The sequence below is a fragment of the Haemaphysalis longicornis genome, unplaced genomic scaffold, assembly GCF_048455015.1.
Source record: "Haemaphysalis longicornis isolate Haplotype H1 unplaced genomic scaffold, Haemaphysalis longicornis Haplotype H1 scaffold_1, whole genome shotgun sequence".
Taxonomy (NCBI): Eukaryota; Metazoa; Arthropoda; class Arachnida; order Ixodida; family Ixodidae; genus Haemaphysalis; species Haemaphysalis longicornis.
The window spans coordinates 245,272,442-245,299,109 of NW_027526203.1; the positions used below are offsets into that span (position 1 = coordinate 245,272,442).

At 45.2% G+C, this 26,668-nt stretch overlaps 1 long non-coding RNA gene across 1 annotated transcript; it reads right to left on the reverse strand.

Annotated features, from left to right (window-relative positions):
- Positions 1 to 2,402: 2,402 nt before the first annotated feature.
- Positions 2,403 to 23,876, reverse strand: LOC144169071 (uncharacterized). The gene is made up of 3 exons (XR_013322355.1): positions 23,771 to 23,876; positions 14,998 to 15,163; positions 2,403 to 2,583 (listed from the first exon to the last, which is right to left on the reverse strand). It is a non-coding gene; the product is annotated as an uncharacterized LOC144169071 (long non-coding RNA).
- Positions 23,877 to 26,668: the final 2,792 nt, after the last annotated feature.

Consider the following 26,668-nt stretch of genomic DNA (forward strand, 5'->3'; position numbering starts at 1 on the left):
CACGTCTTTCAAGGGACCGCAGAAAAGGTCGTATGATCGGGGTGTGGGAAGATTCCGGCCTAGTAGACAGTCTCATGCGACAGGTGGGCTAAGAACCTATCTAAACTACTAAATTTGCGAACCTTTAGCTCAAATCCCAAGTTTAAAAAAAAAATGCCTATGTTGTGCCTTTCTCCCCTCCACAGCATTTGTGCTAGCCGGCCAGCCAAGCGCCGCACGCTACACAATACCCGTGCCGTCCAGTGCTATTTATAGCCTGCCAGCCCCGCGCCTTGCGCGAGCGAGATAAGGCCGATGTGGTCGAGCAAATTGATATGGGGAAAAGGCAGTGTGAAACTTCCAAGGCTAAGCGAAACGAAAGATAGTATCGGGCGGAGATGAAAAAAAGAAAAAAAAAAAAAAAAAGAGCACTCCCGTACAGGGTGGAGACACCCTTGGAACGGTCCCGTGCCGTAACTAGTGGGTCAAAGGGCTCAACACATAGCTGTTTTCATTTCCCGCAATGCCCAGCAATGCGAAATGGATAAGCTGTTTAAACTTCGCGAGTAAACCGTGTTGAGGCGAAAATTATACCTCGGTCTTTCTACAGTGACTTGCTGCAGCAGCAGCGAGTGACCCAAAATGGCGGCGCCAACGTATACGTGTCTCCACCCTTGCGGCGGACACGCGTTTATCATGCTGCCCTAGCAAAGAAAGGAGCACAGTGACAACGCGGCTTTGAAAGGCACCGATAAGCAGAGAGCAGAGATGTAGGGAGAGAGAGCATTGTGAAAGGAAGAAACTGGGATCAAGCGGGCGAGGAAAGCGGGTGTTCCGTCATCGCCGTGGGGTTGCGTTGTATGTGTTTTCGCATTCGTCGGCGGCTCGATGAGAGCTTCAAATTCACGGTCCGTCTGCCACCTGAACTTCGACTTTTTGCGGTTGGCATTGGTGTACAGCTGCCGCGTGAAGCCGTCGAAGCTTAACTCCCGCTCACGAGTACCCGCCTGCTTGCATGCGTCTGTTCAGCAAGTGGTCTCGCCTGCATGCGGACCTTTGCACATCTAGCAGCATCAAATGGGGGTTCAGAATAAAGAAAGGTCGGGACGAAGCGGTGAAGCGGTGTAAAATATGGGAAAAACGCCAGTTTATGCGCGCCAGGGTCCGTTGTATGGAGCGGACCGCGTGCACCAGAGCATCATATCATCGGGGTATTTAATGCATTGTTTCTATGGGGAGTTTGCCGGGACTGATGTGATCCGTCGTAAGAAGCAGGTCATCGCAAGTCCAGGGGACGTACCAGCGGGGTTCCACTGTAACATCAAATTAGGTTGCAAAAACAAAATGCAGCTTATAAATACTACAGGGAGTGTTACTCTGAAGGAGGTAAATGTGCTGCTAACTTTTAAAATGACAGTTGGCAGTTTCAATTTTCAGGCCCCTTCCATTTGCGTCACTCCCGCCCACCATGACATCTTTATTGCGCTGATTTGCGAAGACAGGACCAATGAAGCACACAACGTTTGGAGAGGTGGCCAAATGGGTCTCCGACTCTTGGGACTCCATTTCTACAAGAACAGTTGTAGCTGGGTTCATAAAGCCTGGACTGATCCCGTCCGTGAGTGGCGACGATGTTGGTGAAGAAGACACCAGCGAGTTGGATGATGACAGCGATGCGCCGGCGGAACTGCCACTTGAAGTTGCTGAATTATTGTTAGCGAGTTGGAGGAAGGCTTTGATCGCTTTGCCTAAACGCTGTCTGTAAGTACATGCCATCTGTGTGTCAGCACATGCCATTTTTGAGAAGTTAGTACTGTTTAGACTTTGGATGGTATATGCACGTGTCTAGTACTCCTTACCGGGGACTGCGTTGAGAGGCGGCGGCCGCTGCAACCATGTACCTTCACTGCACTTTCTAACGAGCTGATCCTCTGAGTTTCTGAGTCTCGTACACCAGTGCGTCTTATACAGCGGTGCGACTTCTATACTTTTTTTTGGAAAAACTGACGTTTTGAGGGGGACTTATAGATCGGAAAATGCGGTACATGGAAACCAACAGCAGGTGGCACTATCACCCCTCCCCGGCTGGCGGTATCACGTTACCACAGAAAGAATACCACCAGGAAGTACATCCTAAAAACATCATCAAAACACCACAAGCCAAAGTGTGAAGACAGAGCCTAAAGCCTAATTAAATTGCCTTTTTCAGTTAGAAACCAAGGTATAATACATTTGTTGTCCACAGTGAGCCTGTTTTCAGATTATGTCATGTGTTTGTGCACTATTCGCCAGTTGCAATATCACAGCAAGTGCAGAAGGTCAGCGCGACGATTGTTTAGCGTTGCAATGTTGAGATTAGTGGCCGCACTCTCTTTGAAAATCTATATTACGACCTGGAACTGTGCGTGGTGAGCCATGCTTAAGATGTCGCTGCCAGTGGTGGATGAGTTTGAATACGTTTTTATTTTTTGGAACTGCACTTCCATCACTGAAACGCAGTCAAGCACCTGGTGCGCCGGCCAGTATGGCGCAGTAGCTGTTCTGGGCCCAGGGTCTTTCGTTCTGGCTCCGTGACCAGGTGGCAGCCCGAAAATCCTGGCGAACCTGAAAATTAAGTTTAATGCTAAGAAGCATAATTTCCAAGGGAAATCGATGTGATTTAGGGTCCGTGATGTAAACCACGGGCATGTCCAAAAAAGCAATGTTTGTGATATCACCTAAAAATAAAGGAGGCACAAAACTACGAGCTTAAATAAGGATTTTGTATAAGGCAATTACATTAACATACGTAGGTTAACCTAGCAAAAACCCTACTTCAAACTGATTCTGTTCCTGGGCAAGCACTTAGTAAAAGATACGCAGGCAAGGGACGCAATAGAGCTTTCCGAGTCCGCTGCAGGATAAAGTGCGGCGGGCTGTGAGAAATTGCCGTTTTTCAAGACCCCAGTGGTAAAGGCCTCTTCAGATGCATTTCACTGCTTTTAACAAGCAGTTTTTGAATCATTTCCCCAGAATTTTTTTTGCCTCATCCCTTCATCGAGCCCTGTCGTTTTCTGTTCATTAAAAATGATGAGCGACACAGTAGGTCGCAAAGACTGTCCTTCGTAGTTGCAACCAATAAATAGCGGACCAAATGGGCGAGACCGGATAGACAATAAAAGTACAGCAATTTATTTGAAAAATCAAAGGTCCCTTTCCTAAGCTAAAACGTATAACACAAAAGCTTGATGGTAAACACGCCGTGCACAATGACAACTGAGGCTGAGCTTCATTCAATGCACCATATAATGCACCTAAGTTTAATGTTGCTTTTATTTAAACTCCCCCCCCCCCCCCCCCCTTTTTTTTAAAAACTCCTGCAACGTTTTTCTTACAAGTATTTTTCTGGCCCTATGTTGGTTCTTCGTGACGTTCAGATACAGATGCAAAAAGAATTATCAGGATTGGCATGGAAATAACAAAGTTATTCAACATTTACACCTACAAATAGAAGCAAATGCGGCACTGCATACATCACACCAGAAGCCTCCGAATATGACGAAGCAATGCAGGGACCCTATGCACCCTACGATTGGCTGAGCTTGCAATATTTTGTATATCTCATTGTACCGACCAAACAAGGCTACATAATACCTAAGGTCATATTTTTTCCTTAAATGAAGCATAAAACTTAAATGTGGATAGTAAAAAGGGCAGACACTACTGTCTGCTTCGAGCCCTTGTGTGCCCTTTCAAACCGTGTAAAAACCGGCCGCTTTCTATGCTCTCAGCATCGCCCAACATCCGGTGTCTGCCCGCTTCACTAAAATGCATGTCAAATCGTCCGTCTCTGTTCCAAACGACGATGTCTATGATCAGCGGATATCAGCATCGACACCAGAAGTGGAGTAGTCAGCGAGCATTGCAAAGCGAATGGTAGATTCGGTGTTTTCAGTACACCTCAAGCATCTCAACGTTTCCGGATGTGCTTTCGCACTGGGAAGCACTGTTCCGTACACCAAAAAACACACACACCTTTTTTTTTTCCTTAGCAGCAATCAGCTGCCATGAGACAAATTCAACCAAGCTATTTTCGTTGGAAAGCCCTTACCAAACACAACTGCAATTCTATAGTGGTGGATTCCTAGCTCTCCGTTGGGGAGATCGCTACTGTGCGATAGCTTTTTACGAGTTAAAGGGGCACTGACACAAAAATTTTGCATCCTGTTTTTTTTATTGCGATAAGTAGCTAGTGACCCACTTACCACCTGTAGAAACCTCATTTGCTTCAGCGTGCGACGGTTGTTTAATTACAGGCATTTTCAATGCGGCCAGTCGCAGTTTCGGTTTCAGCGGGTGCCGCGAAACGATGGATTTTGTGTGAACAAAGCTGACCACTTGACCATCGGAGGGATATCACAGAGCAGAGCTGCCGTATACTGTCTAGTCCGCGTTACCGGCAGTTTCTGCGAATGCCCCCCTGTACTGATCTCGTGAGAAAAGCGACCGTGCAAAATCGAGTGCAAATTGTTGCCGCGGCTAGAGAACGACGCACGACACTCGAGACAGTGGGTGGCAAGACGCACACTGGGAGCAGCCAGCTGGTCTGCCTACAGGTCCGCCTACAGATTTGTTCAGCTTAGGACTGCGGCAGATATTCGATTGCCGCTGTCGTTAGCGGTGCAGATGACAATTTTTAATGCAACATGCCATCGCATCAACTCCTTTCTCGTATAAACTGTCATGGTTGGGACTTGGGTCCAATTTCATGCAGTGATAACAAGGTATCACTCGAGCTACCTGAGCCAGCCTGCGCCACTTTGTGGCTGCGGCCGCCGCCTGCACAGCGACCGTGCGGCTCGCTCAGTGGGCCTTTCGTGTCTCCAGCGCGTTTTCGCGTCCAATGTAAATAAAAAGTAATAAAAATAGAGTGCCTGAAATAGCTGTAGAACTTTGGTCCCAGCCAGCTGCCCGATGAGCCGACGAATTCACGGTGCCTCCGTTGCCAACGATCGGTTCATTCGTTCTCGAGAGCAGAAGCTCCGCCCTCCGATTAGAGCGGCAAGCCGGCGAAAAATGGCGGCGGTGTGGAAGCGGCAAACACAAACTCGTGACATGTTTGGATGTTGTTTACTTACAAAATATCCAGGGGATGTCGATTGCGCGAGGTTCTCTGCTGGCTGCTCGGTTGCGTTTCGCACACTTTAAAATTGATTTTAAATATGTTCTAGGCTGTATTCGCCGCTGATATTTTGCAGATGATGTATGCGTGTTCATATCAATCTATTTCCGAAGTTATCTCGCCCTCAAAATTTTGTGTCAGTACCCCTTTAAAGGAGGAAGCTCTGGAATTTCTTGTAGTATTAGCATGACGGGGCTCATCTGCAATATCTGTTCGCGATGAACAAACTTTATCATTTCCAGAATTTGCGAAGACAAAAACTACACACAAGTAGATACTCGTTGAAACATGATGTTGATGCCGCCATCTAGTAGGAACAATTGCCACCAAATAACAGGTTAACCAGCATTCACACCTCCGTTAAATATTTCGGCATAAAATGAGTAAAATGCATTGTAATAATTTATGCAGTAACCTATACTCCCTTGCCCAGTACAATTTTAAAGGCTGAAAAGACCTCTGCGAGCTCATAAACGTGTCCAAATTGTTTGAGGTGGGCGAGACTCAGCACGAGCAGGGACGGAGATTTTGCTCGCCCACTAAAAAAAAATTATCATAGGTCGTACTCATGAGCATCTTTAGCAAGAATAACGTAATAAACAACATTAACTAAGAATGCTTTTATTGGTTGTACTAAGTGCCGAGCGCAGTGAATTTGCTGTAATCAAGACGGGAGGGTACACTTCGCCGGCGCAGGAAGCTATGTGGCGATGTTAAAGGGGTAACCTCGAGCACTGAACGGGCCAGATTTTCTAGGTCCGGCCCGACCCGGCCCGATAGAGACACAGCCTGGGCCCCGCCCGAGCCGGACACAACATTAGATAGAAGCCCAAGCCTGGCCTGAGCCTCATAAATTTTTAAAATATGAACCTGACAGCATTATATAAAATAAGGCCAAGCTTAGCAAGACTGTTTTCAATAACAGCTAGAGTCTGACAGATTCTAAACATGAGACTAAAAAAGCTTGGTGTCTCACCTAAAATTAAGCATAGAGAGAATATATTGGATTTAAATTTGTATTAAACTTCAACAACTTATCTCTGTACAACATAAATATCCTCACTTAGAAACTGTATTTTCGAGAATGTCAATGAAATGTGCACTTCATTTGTGACAGCCTTCGAACTCAAGGTACACAGAGGATCATTTAAATGATGCCAAGAGAAGTGGACGTTTCATGAACAGATATTGCACCTTTCGTTGTTTCACTCAATTTGTTTCACAAAGAACTCTCTGTCCTACTTGTTTTTAGGCTAGCACACTCTGCCGAGAGCTAGTTTCACTTGAACTTTTCTCAATTTAATTTGCGAAGGTTTCTTGTCGGCTTCTCCTTGGTGCTTATCCACGTAAAGCCAAGTCCTTCCTATGCTCACAAAGTTGACTACTGAAAAGGTTGTTTTTATTGGCAAAAAATGAAGTACAAAAATTGTAAGACCCAAGGGTAGGTTAGCTTATCTTTGGTGGCATGGTCTGCCTCATGTGCAAAGTCCAGGTCATCTTTTCTTTAGTTTGAAAAGCACAGGAAAGACAATCATGTACTCTACGGCCAGAGTGCTCTAGTTTTCTGACCCCCTCTCTCCCAATATGCTGGTGGAGCATATACGTTTTCTTTTATTGACTTTAAGACTTTCAAGTGCAATATGTCATTTTGTAATTTTTTTGATGGTGCCACAGTGATTGCACTTCACTTTTTGTTTTCTTTTAACCTAAAAGATCAATGAGCCAACTTTTTATTATCAACAATTTAAAATTTGCGGCACACGACTGCTGAGCCCCAGGCACTACTCAGGCCGGCTCGGGCCAACACGGCCCCAAAACTTTTTTGCACAAGCCGGAGTCCGGCCCGAGTCCGAGAAAAGGCGTGCTGCCAGGCCCTGGAGCCCGTGCAGTGGGTAACCACATTCAGCGACGGTGACAAACAGCGTGAGAAATGTAACCGTTAAAACTGAATGGCACAACAAAGGTAGTGTGGGTGACAGCGATAAGCGAAAAAAAATTAATACACCACTGCCAATGCCTTCTGCAGTCGTCGCTCGCTTGTGGGCCGGCAAAAAGCGAGCTACTATCGGGCCATCGCTGCCACCGCCCCCGGTGGAGTGTAAACATTTTTTTCCTTGTTGCTGCCTCCCACACTACCTGTTTGCTGTACCAATTGAGTTACGTTTTTTACCAATTTTTACCAATTACGTTTTTTACCAATTGAGTTACGTTTACGTTTACCATTACTGCATGTGTCACCCCTTCAACCCTGTGCCGGTAAGTTACCATTCACGGTAACTCTCATGCATGCACAGTCGACTCCCGCAAATATGGTATACGCAGTACCTCCTGCTCAAAGTCCGTAAGGATCGGGAAGATCGAAAAAAGGCATCATCGTCCCATGTGTAAAATAACCGTGGTAACGACGACACCTCAAACAAATGTGGGCTAGAGCGTCACCATCAAAAATCAAGGACACAGAGGAGAATTCAGGCGGGCAAGCATGAAATGTATACTTCCCCTCGGACGAGGTGGGACTTCTTTGTCATCGCATGACGCCGAGGCAGCAAATAGTCCTGTTTTGTCGGAGTAATATCTTTTCTTGGCGGGAGCAAACATGCCTATTACTGTACTTACTCGATTCTAACGCGCACCCGATTTTCCAGGAAAAAAAAGAAAAAGAGAAAGAAGAAAAAAGAAAAAAAGAGAGAAAAAAAAAACGAAAAAACTTGCGCCTCCGATTGTAACGCCCAAAGAACTTTGTGACCCAGAAAAACGAATGCGAGAGAAATGGGCGATTTATTTCCCAAAGTAATCTCACTCATCTTACACCTCGTCACTCTCCGAGAGCTCCTTGTCGCTTTCCACTGACTACAACATCTTGACCTCGGTGCCATCAAGCGCATTCGCGATGCCACACTTCTCAACGAACGTTCAGCCATGGTCGATGGAATCGAGGCTCACACCTCGCACGCCCATCCCGCAAGCTTCTCCAGAGGCGCACGCTTCAGCCGACCGCTCGTTTTGAACGCGCGAGATCTGCTCGTAAGCCACTCGTGGAAGCGGCGCACAGTCATTGTTGCTGCTGCCATTGCTGTTATCAAGCATGCAAGTTGAACGATTTGGCGATTTGTGTGAACACCGATAGAAAAGCCTAGGCGCCTAGGTTTCCTGCATCCGAAAAATCGTTGCTAAAAGCTTTGGCGCCATCTTGAGATGGCGATGGGTGGGACGAAATATCCTCTGTTTCAGCAGTTTCGGTTTTGTATCAGATTCTCACGCGCATGCGATTTTTTGGCCTATTTTTCCGGAAAAAAAGTGCACGTTAGAATCGGGTAAGTACAGCACTTCTTAGACTTACCTCTACAAGAACTAGAGCGCAGATTTCTGACACAAACAAAACCACTTTGAAATCCATCGAAATCCATCTCAGGGACTGACACGAAATTTTCGCGTTACGTTTTTTTTCGCTGCTATGCGTGCCTACCAGGCCACTAATCATAGAATGACAGATTAGACGGTCGAGCGCAGCGTAAACATTCATTTACGGCGTCGTTTATTCGTGCCAGTTTCGGTTTCGACTGAAAAACGCCGAGCCGCCGCCATAACAGGATGTATCACATGACGTCACCATTCTTGCCGCATCGCTGCCTCTCTGGAAGCGCGCGCGCGCGAGCGAGCGCACGCGCGCGCCCAGACCGGCCGAGGTCTTCGCCGTCCCCACAGGCCCGGGCAGCATGACGTCAGTCCCAAAACCATGACGTGTACACACGCCCGAGCAGCGTGCGCCAACCACAGCCAGCGCGTCGGCTTTGTCACGGGAGCCCGACGTCGGCAGTTTGGGGCAAGTAGCACATGATGTCATGTTGGCCCGCTCTGGGCTTTCTTGTGCGGGCGAAGATTAAAATGGATTTTAAATATGTTTCGCTGAACTGTTGCTATTGAAACTTGCTGGGAGATATCTCCTGATAAAAAGGAAACATTCTACATAGTTATCACAGCTTTGAAATTTCGTGTCAGTACTCCTTTAATAGTGCCTGAGCTAGTCATCGAGGTTGCGCGCATGCGCTGGAGCAGCTGAGTGCAGGTCAGCCTCGTGAGCATCGAGTACCAGCCGCCAAAGACGTGCAAGAGGCTATCCGAAGCTGCTTGTGTGCACAGGCTGGTGTCAGCTTCGTCTCTGTTGTTGTTAGTGCTCTTGACGACTGTACACATTGAATTTACACCAGTATTTCTGTGACATGGGTAGCTTAGGTTGTGCTCCCAGATGCAAAATATCACTCATGATTCCCATAAGTACTGGACAGCTAGCCTAAGATAGCCATACTCATCAGCTACCTCTAACTTTTCATTACCTATCTTGAAGTAGTGTTTCTCTGCATGTTTGTTTATCCCTACTTTCGGGTTATTGTGTTTTTAATCCACACCTGAGCTTTTTAAGTAGTGCGCTGAAGCATGTCCTGAAGGTCCCAACTTTCCTTATCTGCAAATCTCAAATGCTGCGTCATGCCTGAATGCGACGTAATGCACTTCAACTCATTAAGTTCCTCCTTTATTAAAAAGTAGTGTTCCCCCCTGCTAAATATTTGGGCCCGTGCTCTCTTGCTAACCCTCGATGCCATAAGCCCACGTGCGACCGTGTTTGGCCTTTCTCTACCTTGAGTGCAAGAAGTGCACGCTACCATGTTTACACTTTGAATTGTAAGACCACTAAACGAGTTCAACCTACCAGCTTTAGTAAAATATTTTCCCACACGTAAGGATTGCATCTGGTCTTCCCACGTTTGGTGTAATGAAATTGCATGAATATAAAACTATAGTACATTCCACAAGCTACGTGTAGCACTTTGGAGGCTACATTGTTGTCAACAGTCCGCCCACTGAGGGCGCCTAACTCACCGTAAAGAAAGCGACAAAAAATGCTGGGGTCTTGCGGTTCGACCTGCTGAAAGGGGAGAAGGAAATGTCCTTTCAAGGCCCCCTTCACGGTGAGTTAGGTGTGCCCAATGGGCAGACTGTTGACAACAATGTAGCCTCCACAGTGCTGCACGTAGCTTGTGGAACGAACCACAGCAGGTCTCTAGTTGCAGCAGTTCTGGTAACCCATACAAGAGCACTGCCGACAAGGTATGAGATGAGAAACAATGTGAAATGGACAGCTGTAAGTAGAAGTAAATGTGTCAGTGGCGGGCAATACAAACGTTATCCTTGCTAACGGGAAACCCTTGTAGAGCTGCAGCAGTAGCTATTCAAGAATCCATTTAACCTTGGCAAAGCCTGTAAACCTTTACGCCCCCAGTTGTGTGCCCCCAGGCACACAAATCGAATACGAAAAAACTACTTCTCTTAAGGGGGGACACTGGTCTTAAAACAACTTCTTTTATTTTCAAGTAAACTCTGTGAAACTTGTCAGTCTTGCAGCTTTTTTCCCACTGATTTCAAATATGCCAGTATTTTTTCAGTTGGTCAATTAGTTACCAAGATAATTAGAGATAATTAGCCATTTTGCCCCAACAATTAACAAAACAGTGTTGCTCACAAAACTGTAATCTTTATATTTTCCATTACTATGAACCCTGCTGAATGCAATCTTGGAAACAGTTTTTTGATGCACCGCTTGGAACTAGTTTTACGGCTCATTAAACTTCGGTAGCACCAGTGGCAAGGAACCATTTTCAGTGCCCATTTCAAACACCGAAGTTTAATGAGCTGTAAAATTAGTTCCAAGCGATGCATCAAAAAACTGTTTCCAAGATTGCATTCAGCAGGGTTCATAGTAATGGAAAATATAAAGATTACAGTTTTGTGACCAACACTGTTTTGTTAATTGTGGGGGAAAAAATGGCTAATTATCTCTAATTATCTTGGAAACTAATTGACCAACTGAAAAAATACTGGCATATTTGAAATCAGTGGGAAAAAAGCAGCAAGACTGACAAGTTTCACAGAGTTCACTTGAAAATTAAAAGAAATTGTTTTAAGACCAGTGTCCCCCCTTAACCTCTTCGGGGGTTGGGTGGTGGATAGAGGAAACGTGTCTACACGAACAGCTCCAGTTTTACAACTTAGAGGGGCCATGAAGCCAATACAACCTTGTTCAATTTCAAAGGACTAGCTTTTGGTAACTCACTCAGCTCCATTTCAGCCACGAAAGGTGTTTTACACCAATAAAACACATACTAAAACATGTTCAAATTTTTCGCTACATGACGCTGTCAGCTTGGTAATTGTATGATAGCATTCAAGTGACACTATCGAGCAGAACTAGAGGCAGCACTGCAATCATACAGCCTTGTCGCAGGGTGGTATCTTTTGTCGGCGACCGCCAATCGACTTCATGGAGTCCTTTACAAAAAGTGGCCATGGAGTCGCGAATACTTCTAGTTTTTCTTGATAGGCTGTATATTATTATTGTAGTCTGTGTTAAAATTAGTGTCATTGTTATCAGACCAAACAATTTTTTTTAACGAACCACAGTTGAATTATGCCTTCGTGGCCCCTTCAAGTTTTTTGTTACAATCTCGGCGGGTACCTGCATCTCATTACCATGATTTTGCAGACAACGGCTGTCTCAAGTATACAAACTGAGAGAGCAAAGTGCGTAGGACTTTGCTCCTTCTCAACCTGTCTTCTTCCCAGATTCTGAGTGAATGGTTAACCCTTGGCAGTCTGGAACTTTTACCCATTTTCCAGCCGTTCCGGTCTGCGACCATTTCGGCAGCTTCTGGCACCGCAAAGCAAAACACAAACAGAGCAAGAAAAACTCGCGGGATATTAGTTTTTCACTATCATTCTGCTTGCAACTCCTTTACTGATACTTGAGCAGCGTGTGAAACCATTCAAAGCATTCTCCTAGGTGCAAGCTAGGGTTGTTACTGCATGTTTTGCAGAAAATTACATTTCCCTCCTGCCTCCTTTTCTTTTTAAATTATTACAAACAGCACAGTCCTTGCTGCTTCAGCATGAGAGCTTGTAGAAAAAATGGCTCATCCCATCTAGCCTTCCCTCGCACTCCACGCGTGCAAACGGGCCCTGCTTTTTGGCTCGAGCCCTCAGATCCCCCACCAGCTGTTGGATGAGTCTGCTGCGCTACCGCAGGTTTCGCCACCCTTTATCCACAGGATTCTGCAGCTGTGTGAACCTCCAAATAAAACTATTGACAATGGAAACCTCTAGATGCCAGAAAAAAAAAATCTTTTGCCACCTATTCACTTCATTGTCTTTCAACAAAATGTGTAGCTCACAGAGTAATGGATCATCCACCCGGCGCTGTCTCCACTGCCATCGTGGTCTTCATCCCTCGCTTCTGTCAAATCACTGTCACCACAACCTGATGAAGGCACGTAATTCTTTTCCTCGCTGGAGCCATCATCGTTTTCGCTGAGTACACTAGCATAGAACGCCCGCAATGATAAAGCGGCAATGTCTCTCAGCGAACAGCGGGCGCATGAAAACGCTCCCGAATCCAGAAGGCCCGTGCTGAACATTGTGTTGCACCCTAGTGCAAAATAAAGCAAACTTCAACAAAGTTCACTTATGCCTCAAGAGATGGCACCCCATGTTTACAAAGAATGTGTGCACCGCACAGTGAAAAGTACCGCGAAATTTAACCTAGAACAACAACGTCAGGCACATCCTGACAACTGACCGCTACGGCCGTTTTGCGTTGCCCGAAAAAGGGACTGCAAAGGGTTAAGCTTCTCTGGACTCTTATTTGCGTAGTCATCATGCTCAGGAAGAAACCTGGAAAAATTATTTTCTTTCGTGTGGCTAAAAAGTACATCTCCCTGCCCCATGATGCGTGCACAAGAAACAACTTTCATTTAGCACCAGCTCGTGGCACTTGCCCCTCCAAGTGGTGCTTTCCCGCATGCCAGGAACCAGGGGGCTCGACTGTGCCTTCCGATAATCATCCCCGAAACAACACTTTGCAACTCGATGATGGAGGTAAACAGTGCGACAGGTTCGGTTAGTGCTGGAGGTGTAAAGGTGAAAGGTGTGTATTGATATGATCCCTACTTTCCAGTTGTGTGGTCTTGCTCCAATTGGAACCCTCACGCTAAAAAAACTTGAGGCTGCTTCTATCCTTATCCTAAATGAATTTGATCTTTGCTTCGCCTGTAATAACTCAGTGAATTAATAGTTGCAGCAAAGCACATTAACATTTGTTTTGACATGCTTGTAAGTCCTTACGGAAAAGCCGAAATTGTATAATGGGAAGCTTTGTCTTCAGGTCAAAACCCACCTGTTTATCCCAAATAGTTGCGCTTTTATAAACAATAGTGCCAGGTGCCTCGTGCTTTATTCTTAGTGCGAAAAAATCCGCTTGCCCCATATCCACCCTGTATACTCTCAAACTTCCCTGCGGATAGCTCCTACTAAGGTGACCTCGCCTTCTTCAGCTTCAATTAACAGTGATAGCTGAACATCCATAGCGGAACTCCAGTTTCAAATCAATAAAACTAGTACCTTGAACAACAAAAAATTTTGCATGCGGGTTGTTCAGCAGCAACACACCGAGCCGGCGTACTTGGAAGTGATTACAGTCTAATCCCACTACAACGAAGTCCACTTCAACAAAATATTTCCAATTCCCCATCAGCTAGCCATAGAAGTCAATGCAACAAAGTCCTTGCCACAACGAGCCATTTGCTTTCGCTTGAACGAAATTTGCTTTCTTGCTTGAACGAAATTCGCTTGAACGAAATTTGCTTGAACGGCTTGCTTTCGCTTGAACGAAATTTTTGCTGATTGGGGCTGGGTTTGAGCAATTATTTTACAATAACATAAGCGTAACGTCAGCTATCTGTAACTTTTTATACATTCAAGGCGCTTAGTTTCTCCGAAAATGTGCGCCGCGCGTCCACACTACCACCCACAAACAAAAACAAACTCATGGATGGATGCTATTGTTTGCTGGTGATAACGATATGGCTGGTCGTCTTTACAGGAGGCGCAGGTCCGGTTCGCCAAGCCAGAGCTACAGCCAATCCGTATCCAGTTGAAATCGCGCGAATATGCTGTGCTGCTGGCGTGTCGTCGTCATGTATGTGTTGTGAGAAGCTATCATTGCAGCCTTCCTTCCACAGTTCTTCAAAGTAAAAAGCAAAAATAATGTTTTTGTGTCAAGTCTTGAACCTGAGTCACCCTATCTTAGTCACGAGTGTGCGCTGGCGATAACTGCAAGCGTGCATGGGAGGCTTGCCTGCCAAGGTCGGTTGCTTCCTTGCCTAGTCAGAGGATAAGATAACAGCACTTCTCCTGCCTGCCACAAGCTAAAGAAGGCTTTGGATGGCAGAGCAGCTATCTGCAAGTAATCAGCTCAGTAGATAGCCTTGTTGTACAGCAATATGTTTTGCGACTGCATTTCTTCAACTGTTCTCCCCACCCCCTAACCCACTCTTTCCGTGCTGGTAAAAAACAGATAACCATTGCATCAGTCCTTTTTCTAAACATTGCTCTATGCTGTCAGTGATGCGGATAATATACGAGGGTATTTTCTTGCCCTTCCGTGGTGTGCTGGGGCAGATTTCGCCTCAACGAATTTCCGCTTTAACGAAATTTTTCACACATCCCGTCAATTTCGTTGTAGCGGGATTCGACTGTAATGGCTAGGACTGTGCAAAACAAACAGGTATTAAGAAAAAAACACAAGGACGAGTGCACACTTAGTGCACGTCCTTTTTCCTAGTCCTTGTTTGTAGTTCATACCCATGTTCTTTAGCACCGGTTTCGGTTCGCAGCTACCTTCCTAATCATAAGGCCAGTTATACTTTGAATGTTTGTTACGACGGGGTTGGGTTGCACAGGCAGACACAGATTGCACATTAGTTCTAAGTTCTGACTACATCTTCATTCTTGCCAGATTGTCTGGTTACCTGGAAAGGATGTGTTGGTGTACGGTGACAAACGGCGACCTGGGTGTGTCATCCCATGGCGGACGGCCAGCTGACTGTATGGCGGAGGCGAAGTGAGCCGGCTGGCACTTGCTGCACCCATCCACTGTCTCACCCATGCACTTGAATACCGGTTTCCGGAGGAGAACTGCGCACAATTTCAACAAATAGGGTTCTGTAGCCCTGGCTCACCAAGTCGGGTACTGTGGTAAGGCACACTCAAGTCGAATAGCGCCCCTTTCACGAACACAAATACGTAGAACAAACCAAGAGTTGACGCATGCAAACATTGCCCAGTACAGTCTTCCCTTCCAATCGGCTTTCAAGGATACAGGACGCAACCTTTGAACAAAGGTACACTCATGGTATGTGTTAGTACAATACAGATGACGCGCAGATTTCAAGACACTCTGTAATCTCACCAATGCTTCCTGTGCCTGTGGTCAAGAGAGACATGTAGTCTAACCTCCGTGTATATCATGAAAATTCGCTTTTCATCTCCTCCGAACCCTTCTTTGGTTCCCAAATTCAGTTTGCAGGGGTGATCCAGCCATTCGAACTATTGGAGCAATTTTTGGAGCTGAAAAAATGTTATTTTGGAGCACTATTGTATCAGAGCTTGATTTTGGAGCAGCTTGGGAGCAGCACAAAACTTATGTTGCAGCTTCATTTATCTGGAGATAAAGAAGGCTGGCAGCCATTTAGGCAACGCTAATTACTTCCCTACAGTTGTAGACTCTGAAACTGGTAACTAAAGCACCAAAAATGTGTGCCCCCACAGCCTTTAGACACCGCTGCAAGTGAAGCAGATGACAAGCGTTTCTTTAACTTAAAAAAAAAAACACCAAGTAATCATTACAAAAACTTACTGATCCCAAAAGGGGGCCCATTTTATTTACAATAAAATTATTTCACTATCTCAAACATATTGCTCTGATTTGTTGCTTCTTGCCGTTTCGTTCAGTTCATCCAGCTCGGAGGGTCCGGCTCGACAATATTTAGACATAAAATATTGCACTTCACACACGTCACACCATACTATTGCTTCTTGCTTGCATTCTTATTAAGTTCATTCAGCTCAGAGAGGGTGTGGCTAAAGGCAGAGCTGCCTTCTGCTAATAAAGCCTGCCCTGATGAAATAATGTTTTCAGCCCTTTTCAGCAACGCACGGCATGAGATCCCCTTTTCTTCCAAATTCCACCTGAGCCACTTTTCATTGCCAACATCAGCACCCCATTCCCGGCCACTCAGGCGGTGGATAAGAGCAATATGAAGGGGATTTATTTTCAATACCGTCATGCGGAATGAAAAAAAAAAGAGAAACCCTCTGTGAAAATCCCTAACGGCAAGTTGTTTAAACTTACGCTGATGCAGTTTTGGCTAGCGCTACTCCACTGCAGTAGCCCTAAATATAAGGCCGCACAGTAATAAAACGATTCGCCGCGAGCGCAGAAAAGTATAGACTCTTGTTTGTGCATCTTGTCACGAGTGGCCGAACGTCAATCGGTAGTTTTCTACAAGCGATACACATGAAGTAATGCCATTATGCTTGTTTGCAGCAGTGTGGGAAACCACTCCGTTGCGGTCCACGCCACCGGAGACTTGCCGAATCACCATCTCTGCTCCTAAGCGGCACCGTGGCTGCACTATTGCTGCACTGTGGCTGCACCATGAGCAGAGCTCGGCGGGGGCAACCGAATAATCGAGCGCACCGCTTCCTCCAAGTTGCCAACCTAGGAACCATCGTGCTGGTTAGCGGCAGGGCGGCAGAATGATCGTCTCTCGCTTCAGCTGGTTTGAGGGGACAACTCTCGGCCGAAAGACCGGGTTCAGGCGGTTCGGAGCATTTGGCGCAAGTAAAACACCACTGGGCGCAGCAGAGCGCAGGAGAGTACAATTGTAGCAAAATGGCACAAATGGCACAGCTGGATCACCCCTGAGTTTGAATTCTATGGCTTTAGCTACCGTAAAAACCCGCGTATAATACGAGGTGTAATTCGGGGACAGCACAATCAGAAACAAAGTTTTCATTCGCATATAATGCGAGGTAAAGAGCGCACAGAAAACATTTATTTGCACTGCAGTTACCGTTCAGTCATCATTAGATTCGCTGGCACTTCTCCCGACGTCCGTTCAGTCATCGTCAGTTTTGCTGTCGCTGTCTCCTGAAGTCGCCTTGTCGGAAATTTCTTTCCACAGAAAGTGGTCCTCAGTGCCATCAAGGGTGTTCGAGATGCCGCATTTCTTAGAGCAACTGACGAGCTCCTCTGGGATGCTGGCCCACGCATCCGCGATCCATCCACAAAGCACCGTGGGCGAAGCCCACTTCAGCTGTCCAGTAGGTGTCACTTCCGGGTCTCCTGACCTCATCCACTCTTGGTAGCAGGACCTGACGCGGTCTTTGAAAGGCTTGTTGATGCAAACGTCTAGTGGTTGCAGCTGGAATGTCATTCCTCATGGAATGACAACGAGTTCGGTGCGGGATTTGTGCAACAACTTCTTCACGGAATCAGCCAGGTGGCAGCGAAAGGCGTCCAACACGAGCACTGACGGGAACCCCAACAGTGCTCCAGGACGCCGACAACACACAGACTTTATCCAGTCAAGCACCAGCTCTTCGTCCATCCACCCTTTGTCCTGGCAACGCACAACAACATTCTTTGGGAAGTTCTCACTTTTCGGTAGCGTCTTCCACTTGAACACTATGTAGGGTGGCAGCTTGCGACCAACCGCCATGCAGGACATCACAGTGACCCTTGTTTTCTCGTTGTCAGTCAACCTCACGTAAACTTGTTTAGAGCCTTCCTCCTGTACTCTGAGCGCCAACACCATGTTAAGGTACACCGGTGTCTGATCGGTGTTGCTGATCAGGCCCAGCTGGAAGTCGACATTCTTCTGCAGCCTTATCACGTGCCGCTAAAAAGCCACTAGCTGTTCTTCGTAGCTTTCAGGAAGTTTATGTGATATGAACGTCCGCCGACATAAAGAAAATCTAGCGCAGCGCATATAACGCGACACCAAGTCTTTGCTGGCTTTGAAGTCTTTTTGAGGATTTCCTTTCTCCTGGGCAATTTCGCATGCCTTCACTTGCAGCAGTTCAATGTTGACAGCCAAATGAGCAGCGCGTTGGCATTGCACGAAGGCGGTTAAGTCCTTTTTGATATCGGAAAAGACTCCGTTTATTGGTCCACGGAAACTTCTTCTCAAACCGTTGTACGAAAAAAGTGCCTGCTTTTGCTTTCTCCACCCGCGGATGCTGCCTTCGGTGATACCGAACTGCCGTCCTGCGGCACAATTCCCAATGGTCTCGGCACATAAAATAACTTTTCTTTTAACGCAGTGTCTAGAGTTACGTCCGACGGAACCCAAAATCGAAAACTAGAGTTACGTCCGACGGAACTTTAAGCCAGTTTCTAAAGTTACGTCCGACGGAACTCAAAATTGAAAACTAGGGTTACGTCCGACGTAACTTTAAGCCAGTTTCTAGAGTTACGTTGGACGTAACCCAAAATTGAAAACTAGGGTTACGTCCGACGGAACTTTAGGCCCGTTTCTAGAGTTACGTCCGACAGAACCCAAAATTGAAAACTAGAGTTACGTCCGATGGAACTTTAAGCTGGTTTCTAGAGTTACGTCTGACGGAACCCCAAATTGAAAACTAAAGTTACGTCCGACGGAACTTTAGGCCAATGTTTTGAGTTACGTCCGGCATAATGTAAAGCACAAAAAATTTACAGCTCTTGAAGACTCTTGAACCAATTCACATGGTTCAAGAGTAATTAATAGGGCTCGGTGTCAGTTAATATTTCAACCCGATTAATTGGCATCGATTAATTCGATTATGCATGGATTATTCGGTTGTGTTTTTTTTAGAAAAAAAATGACCAAAAATAATTATGTAGTAGTACATATCAGATCAATATGCTCATACAATTGTTCCGACACATTCCGGATGAGGTAAGTACGTCATCATCACGGCGCATGATGTGGACGCGACGCTTATCAGCTCGTTCGTCACTCACATTTTTTCTAGAAACAGGAACATCAGCGCCCGCCATGAGTTCCGATGGCGCCAATTAATCGCGCTTTTCTTACTACAGAAATAGTTTATACAACGGCAAAACGGTATGTATAATTGCCCACTGGTCGTTTTTTGTACTGTGTATATTTGTAGTTTTTTATTTGAAATTTTGCCCTGTGGCATGAAGATACACGAGTTGTGATAAGAGTTGTCGATGAAATATTATTGAGTAGCTATTTTGCCGTCTGTTTTCTGTTTTAATCACTGCCATCTTTTCGCATACTGGCATCGTTTTCTGTCTTGACGTAAGGTGGGTTATTTGAACACGAATATGATACTCGACATGCTTGCGTATAATTTCAACATGACATTTTTTTTTCTGTTGCTCAGAAGCTTGAATTGGTTAAAACAATTAATCGTGACTAAAGCATTAATCGATTAATCGGAAGGTTAATCGATCAATTACCTACCACTAATAATAAATAATTGATTAGTGATAATAAAGCGAATGTCCTGGTACTCCTTTATTTCTTCACAGAATAAAAAATGTCGATACATTTTAGTTAACTGATCTGGCTGATTAATAAAAAACGTATTTTATCAAAGTCGCTACTATTATGGACAGAGTGGGTGGTTTTTACGCCCATTTGTGATGTGGAGCAAACAGTCACTTTATATTCAGATGCCAGCAAAATGATATTGAAGTGAAAAGCTGAAATTTTCTCTTGAAGGAAATGGTTCGCACATTATCGTCCAGGCATTAAAAACACCCAAGCTTAATTTTTGCATGCACATTTTACGGAGATTACATAGGTGGGCATGCAGTAGATGGGAAACCACGCAGTAAACTTTATAAATGTTGGATATGGAAAGAAGTCTGCAAGGACTAGTACGAAAATTTTTGAATTATTTAATTGAAAAATCCATCAACCCAGCTGGGATTCGAACCCACAGCGCTGCATCGTACATCGTACGTCGTGTATCGTACAAGTGACAGATTACACCTATGGAGCATCATGGTATTTGGTGCCGTTAGCTGTAATTTTTTTTAATGCTTCACGTTCGCCGGACGTAACTCAAAACATTGGCCTAAAGTTCCGTCGGACGTAACTCTAGAAACTGGCTTATAGTTCCGTCGGACGTAACTTTAGTTTTCAATTTTGGGTTACGTCAGACGTAACTCTAGAAACTGGCTTAAAGTTACGTCGGACGTAACCCTAGTTTTCAATTCTGGGTTCCGTCGGACGTAACTCTAGAAACTGGCTTAAAGTTCCGTCGGACGTAACTCTAGTTTTCAATTTTGGGTTCCGTCGGACGTAACTCTAGACACTGCGTTCTTTTAAACGCAGCCGAATACTGCCTTCGTGCCCCCAACATCGTTAGACTTGTGGTGAGCGTGCCGATCCTTTGTGTGGTCAAAAAGGTCAAAATGGCATCGGCTGCGAGAAGCAGCAGCCAGCTGATGCCACAGCAAGATGGCGCACCATCCACTGCAAGTATTAATGATGATAGCACCAAAAAAAACGAAAGTGCAAATTTTTGGCTCAAAACTTTTAGATCCACATACAATATGAGGCACAAATTTTACATAGTAAAATTTAGAAAAAAAAACTCATATTATACGCAGGTTTTTACGGTATTACCGCTTGCCGTATTTATGCTTCCACACTGATTTCCCATGATACCGCTATACTCATATTTTCATGGCAGAAACTGTGGTATCTGAAAAGAAGGCGAAGAGGAAGCCTCCATTAGAGTTCCCGGGGAGAGGCCTCTACCCATTGCACAGTGCTTTTTAAGTTCAATCCCGTCAAGTCAATTTTATTTACCAAACACACATCAGTGCAACCCTCAGTTGGTCTCCTGGGCTAAAATCTGCACAAACTCTTCCGTTACGGTACCATAGGCCATCGGACATGCAGTTCCAATTATGCACTTCAAACCTCCCACGAAAACTAAAAACGGCACCTTGCAAATGACTACCGCCATCTGCCGTATTCAATGGCAACTCGTTTTTTAGTTTCGCTTTTGTTTGTTTACATTTTGCCAGCAGAGGCCACGGAGCGAGTGAAATTCAAACCCAAGGAAGCAAGAGTAGGACAATCAATGGCAACCACTTCATGCCGTGCTCGCAAAGGCTGCCTACTGTCACAGGGACTTCGGAAGCTGCTGCTGCTGATTTTTTTAATCCAGCAGCAGTGTTGACTCCAGCAACGACGTAAAATCTTCAGATTTTAGTTCCAATGAAGCAGATATTTGAGAACGACAAGGACATTCCCCGTTTTCACCCTTGGATTCTGTACAACACCAGCTGAAAAGGATGCAGAAGAGAAGGAATTGCAAGGTCTACTACGAAAAGCAAAGGCACAGAGCAGAACGAACGTCTTTTGCTCCACTTGCAATGTTTACCTTTGCTTTCCGCCGTTGCGTGACTGCTTCACTGAGTGGCACAGCCATCAAGGACGCTAGATTGACAGGCCTTACAAAATCCAGAACATGGTGCACAGGATTGATGTATACAGTCAAACTTCGATGTAAAGAAGTCAGTAAAATTTGTAATTTACTTCGTTACAGTGAAATTTCGCTACATTGACGTGGCGTGCTTACGTGGCGTGCATACATGGCTAGCGCACTGTTTCTGTTGGAGCTTAATTGTCTACGCAGGCATATAAGTGTGAACCGCATTGAGCATTTTCTGCCCGCAAAAACGTGTCTTGCGAGCCACAGGCACACTGACGCAGCCGCTGAGACCACCCGTGCAATGCGGGTAGCTCCAGCGACCGCTTCTAACCGCTTGCTGAGACGCTACATGAGCTGCAAACAAAGTTGTTTATGCGGGCAAGAAGCTGATATTGTGGGCAAAATTTGCACTGTAATACAGCACCCGCACACTTAGGAAGGCGCCCATCAAATCAAAGTGGAAGGAGCCTCACACCCATCAAAGTCATCACGCCCATCCCATTGCCGCACGCGGCAGGAGTGGCTTTTCGGCTGAGGCAGAAGCCGTCGCCTGTGCGTGATTGCGGACGCAGCCGTGAAAAAATGCATGCACAAGGTTTATGAAGACCCACAAATGCTTTGCCGCGCACTTGCTGGAACGATGGAACCCAACAAGCATGAGCGAACTCGAACAAAGGGCAAAGCGGTGGCATGAAGCAGCGGCGGTGGCGCCATACGCAGTTTGTAGGCACGCAGCTTGTAGGCAAGGAGCTTGCTCACGCACTCCATGCCTCGCTGCATTCGTGGCATTGGGTGGCCAGTAAGTGTTTATTGTCTCTATAGAGACCCCGTTTGGGCACTTCCGTCTCCCAAAATCTACTTCTACAAGCAAAATTTGGTGCCTGGTTGTCCATGAAACTTCATTACGTTGAAATTTCAGCAAAAGGGACTTTGTTACACAGAGGGTGAAAAATACCTGGTGTGTATACATTCAAAGTTACGTGGTTACGTGTGCATACATTCAAAGTTACATTAAAAAAAAATTACGTGGTTTGTTACATCAAGGGTTTTGTTACACTGAAGTTTGTTACATCAATGTTACGACTATATATTGAATGATAGCTAAGGAACCCAGAAACAACTTGCATATTTCACATTTTCTGAAATAATTTTCTGCCTTAGTACAGTTGCCTATTTCTATTGTTTTTATACTTTGTGCATTTTTTTAATGTGTAGCATTCTTTGCCGAGTACCCCCACAGCCCTGTGTAATGCCCTGCATTTCCACAAAAATTCAGAAATGGCGGAAGTTTCATCTGTATTTGTTATAAGAGCATAATTAAACATAATTGGACAGAAATAATTTTGAAAAACCAAAAAATAAGAAAAATAGAAAAAACTAGCGATAATGGCAAACTGTGTACGTAACGCCCTGCATTTGCACAAAAATGCAGATTTGGCCGAAGTTCCACCTGCAGTCATTATAACAGCAAAAATGGAGATAATTGGTCGAATAGACTTTTGAAAAACCTATAAATAACTAGAATAAAGATAAATGAGCAATATGGCAAACAGTGTAATGCCCTCCATTTCCACAAAAATGCAGATTTGGCAGAAGTTTCACCTGTAATTGTTATAATAGCTTAAGTGGTGGTAAGTGGTCAAACAAAATTTTGAAAATCTAAAAAAGGAGAAAAATAGAAAAAAAAATAGTGAACATGGCGAACCATTGAACGGCCTGCATTTCCACGAAAATGCAGACTTGGCGGAAGTTTCACCTGCAATCATTATAATAGCGTAAATGGAGATAAGGAACAGAATTTTATAAAACCAAGAAATAAGAATAGAAAAAAAATAGCGAAAACGGCGAACAGTGTAATGCCATGTATTTTCCCAAAAATGGAGATTTGGCTGAAGTTCCACCTGTAATCGTTATAATAGCATAAATGGAGATAATTAATCATACAAAATTTTGAAAAACCAAGGAAGTTGGCTAAAAGAACTCACACCTTAGACAAGTAGCATAAGCATGCTACACACTACGCATTAGTAGACAATCCAAAAGAGCGGGCTTTTAAAGTGTGTCCAGTCTGTGAAGTCTGTCCAGCGCAGTGCCAATGTGGCCCAAGATTGTTCCCCTTCTAACAACAAAAACAAAAGTATCATGGTACTTTTTGTTGGAATAGCCTTCAAGAGCATTAAAAGTGAAAATGAAGATTCTGAGGAATCAAACCGGTGATCAAAGTGAAAAATCCAGACAAAAATTTGAAGTGGTGTTCAAAGTAGTTCCACTTGCCTGCAAGTGGCTTCTGAACAGGTCCCACGTGGCCCCAAGTGGGACCTGCAGCTTGCAGTCTACAGCACCGACCTCTGCTGAAAATGGGATGGCTGAAGCCTCGTGCCTGCATATATAAAAAACAATAGATCAATGCATTTAGAAGTCCACATGACGCATGTAAACAAGTTGGTCTTTCTGAATAAGGATCCTGGGTACGTCCCCGTACTTTAGTCCAAAATTGCCTCGGCAAACCAGAAAGTGACAACCCGCACTAAAAATAAGACCCACAGCAAACCATGACACATCCATGACTATTAAATAACAACTAAAATGCGCCCATGAACCCTGTACAGATGGCTAACCCGCAAAACTAACGTGCGGCCAGTGCTCAGCCGTCAATTACTCCTCAGGGTTCATTAGGTCTGTTCTTATGCCCGAGCTGCAGCATCAGCACGGTGTAGACAAGCTCAGCTCGTTCCTGTTTCTGCTCACGGCATCGCTGATCCCAAGCTGCCTCCTCCTCAGGAGTACGTGTGATGCTTGGCCTTCCCATTTCAAAGTAACGGGCGACCAGTGTTCGCCATTGTCACGCTGATGCTATTCTGCCAACAGCACTGCAGCCCCATCCCACCGTTTTCGCTTCAGCAACGCATCACGCAGTAGCTTACTGCTCATGCGCTCTGTTGCAACTCTTTTTCACTCCCTCGTTCTTACTTCAACTTTCTCTCCAATCTAGTTGTTTCACGCATGCGCATGGGGTTGTGCCGGAAAAGTTTTCTGCAAACATAGAACCACCGGATTTTCCTATCACCTTGCCTAATGAAGCTTCGGTTTAAAACCATCCGTGTAAAAACTGGTTCACACAAAAGCATGAACTATGCATGGAACTTCGTGGTGGTTAACACAGAGTACGCCAGGAGGAAATGACATTCCATGACAAAGTGACAACAAGCAGCGAAACAATAGGAGCATGGAAAGTGTGGGCTTTGTTTTTAATCCTGAAGGAATTGAAATCACCATTGTCTATGGAGACACTCCTTAAAATATGTAGAGCATCTGGCATTGTAGCTGTGAATGTTTTTACTGCCTTTCTATTGAAACTTTAATCGACTTGAACATACACCAGTGCTTAGCACTGTTACGTAGTTGAGGGCACATGAAAAAACTGCATCCGCCTTGTTCAGGAAGAGTGGCCATCAAAGTTTGATAACAAACCCGTTCTGTCATGCCCATCACGCCAATGAACATACGGTGAGCCATATGTTGGGCTGCTCAGGCTACAAATCTGTGGTCCAGCCACAGCCAGAGGCAAAAAATTTCTGCCATTCCATTCGCCTCCATTGGGGAATGCATCAATTGTTGGTGGAGCCACGTCAACCATAAGGACTATGCTCAAGCATACGGACTACGAACCCTGGACTATGGTCGGTGCGCTGTCATAGCTGTGGGGGCTACCAATGAACACCAGTTAAACAGATACCAGCCACAAAACGCGTGAAATAGTAAATCAGTGAGTGAGTCACTGAGTGCGTGTTTAAGTATTTAAGGGTGCTTGAAGACAAAATACAACTTGGTTTAATTTGAAAGAACCAGTTTTCCAATAGGTAAGAAGTAAAGAAAAACTTCAAAAATATTACACTACACGTCAGCAGTGAAGAGTAATAGGGAGGACTTGAAGCACAGTTATCAATTTGTTTACTGCACGTTATAATGCAAGTGATCCCATCAAACAGAACTAAAGGCACCACTGATTGATTGATTGTAGGGTTTAACGCGCCGACGCAATGCAGGCGATGAGGCGCGCCGTAGTGGAGGGCTCCGAATTACTTTTGACCACCTGGGGATCTTTAACATGCGCCGAAATTTCGTACACACGGGCGTTTTTGCTTTTCGCCTCCATCAGAAAACCGGCCGCTGCGGCAGAGAATCGAACCCGCGACCTCGTGCTCAGCAGCCCAACGCCTTAACCACTGAGCCGCTGCGGCAGGTCTAAAGGCATGAGATGGGACTTTTTTGAGTAGACGTCTTTAATTCGTCCATAGCAGTACTCCCCTCCGGAACGAGTAGCAGTAGAAGTAATGTAGTGAGTTGAAAAAAAGCAGATCTGAAAGAGACAAAACTGCAGAAAAAGCAGAAAAAGCAGAAAAGATGATCGCTAAGCGAATGGGGCAGTGTGAGGTACCGGCCTGCCTTTCTGCATGTGTCATCTGCTTTATTACTGTTTCTGCTTCCAAGACAAGGTCGAGGGCTGCAGTTTTTTGCCAAGGGATTAAGTGCGCACCTTAACAGTTTTCCCTGAAATATCTGTTTTTATTTGTATCTGTAAAAAACGGAACTTGTCCACTTTACTGCCCTCAAAAACTGACCACGGAAGTCCCTTCCTTCGCATTTATGACACAAGTGGTTGTGAAAGGCAGGGCAAAGAAAAGTACAGAGCAATATCCCCGTTCTGGTGCTTTTTTTTACTTATTCGGTTTTACTTACTTTTTGCGTAATATTTTAAAACAACGTGATTCGCCTTTTCTTTTTTTGTTGTTTTCTGCGTAAACACATTAAAAAAAAAACTGGTGCATTTGATGCCCCGTGCTATATCTCTGCTCCGAGGCGCAGCTTATGTTGCAGGCCAGCCGACTTATTTTAACCAGCTGGTGATATTAAACATGGATCAAAATCTCGATACACGGACGTTCTTGATTTCATCTACTTCAGGAAGACAGTCGTGGGGAAGGGAGATCGAGGCCACTTGTGGTCAGCAGCAAACGGCTTAGCCACTGAGCAGCTCCTGCGGTCACACTTGTTGAGTACATCATTATAAGGTGTCGGACCTTTTAAACAAATTATGAAATGCAAAAAGTTTGCACATATCAGGTGTGGGCTTTCGCTGTTGCGCAGTGGAGCATTCCTGCAGCCTGATTG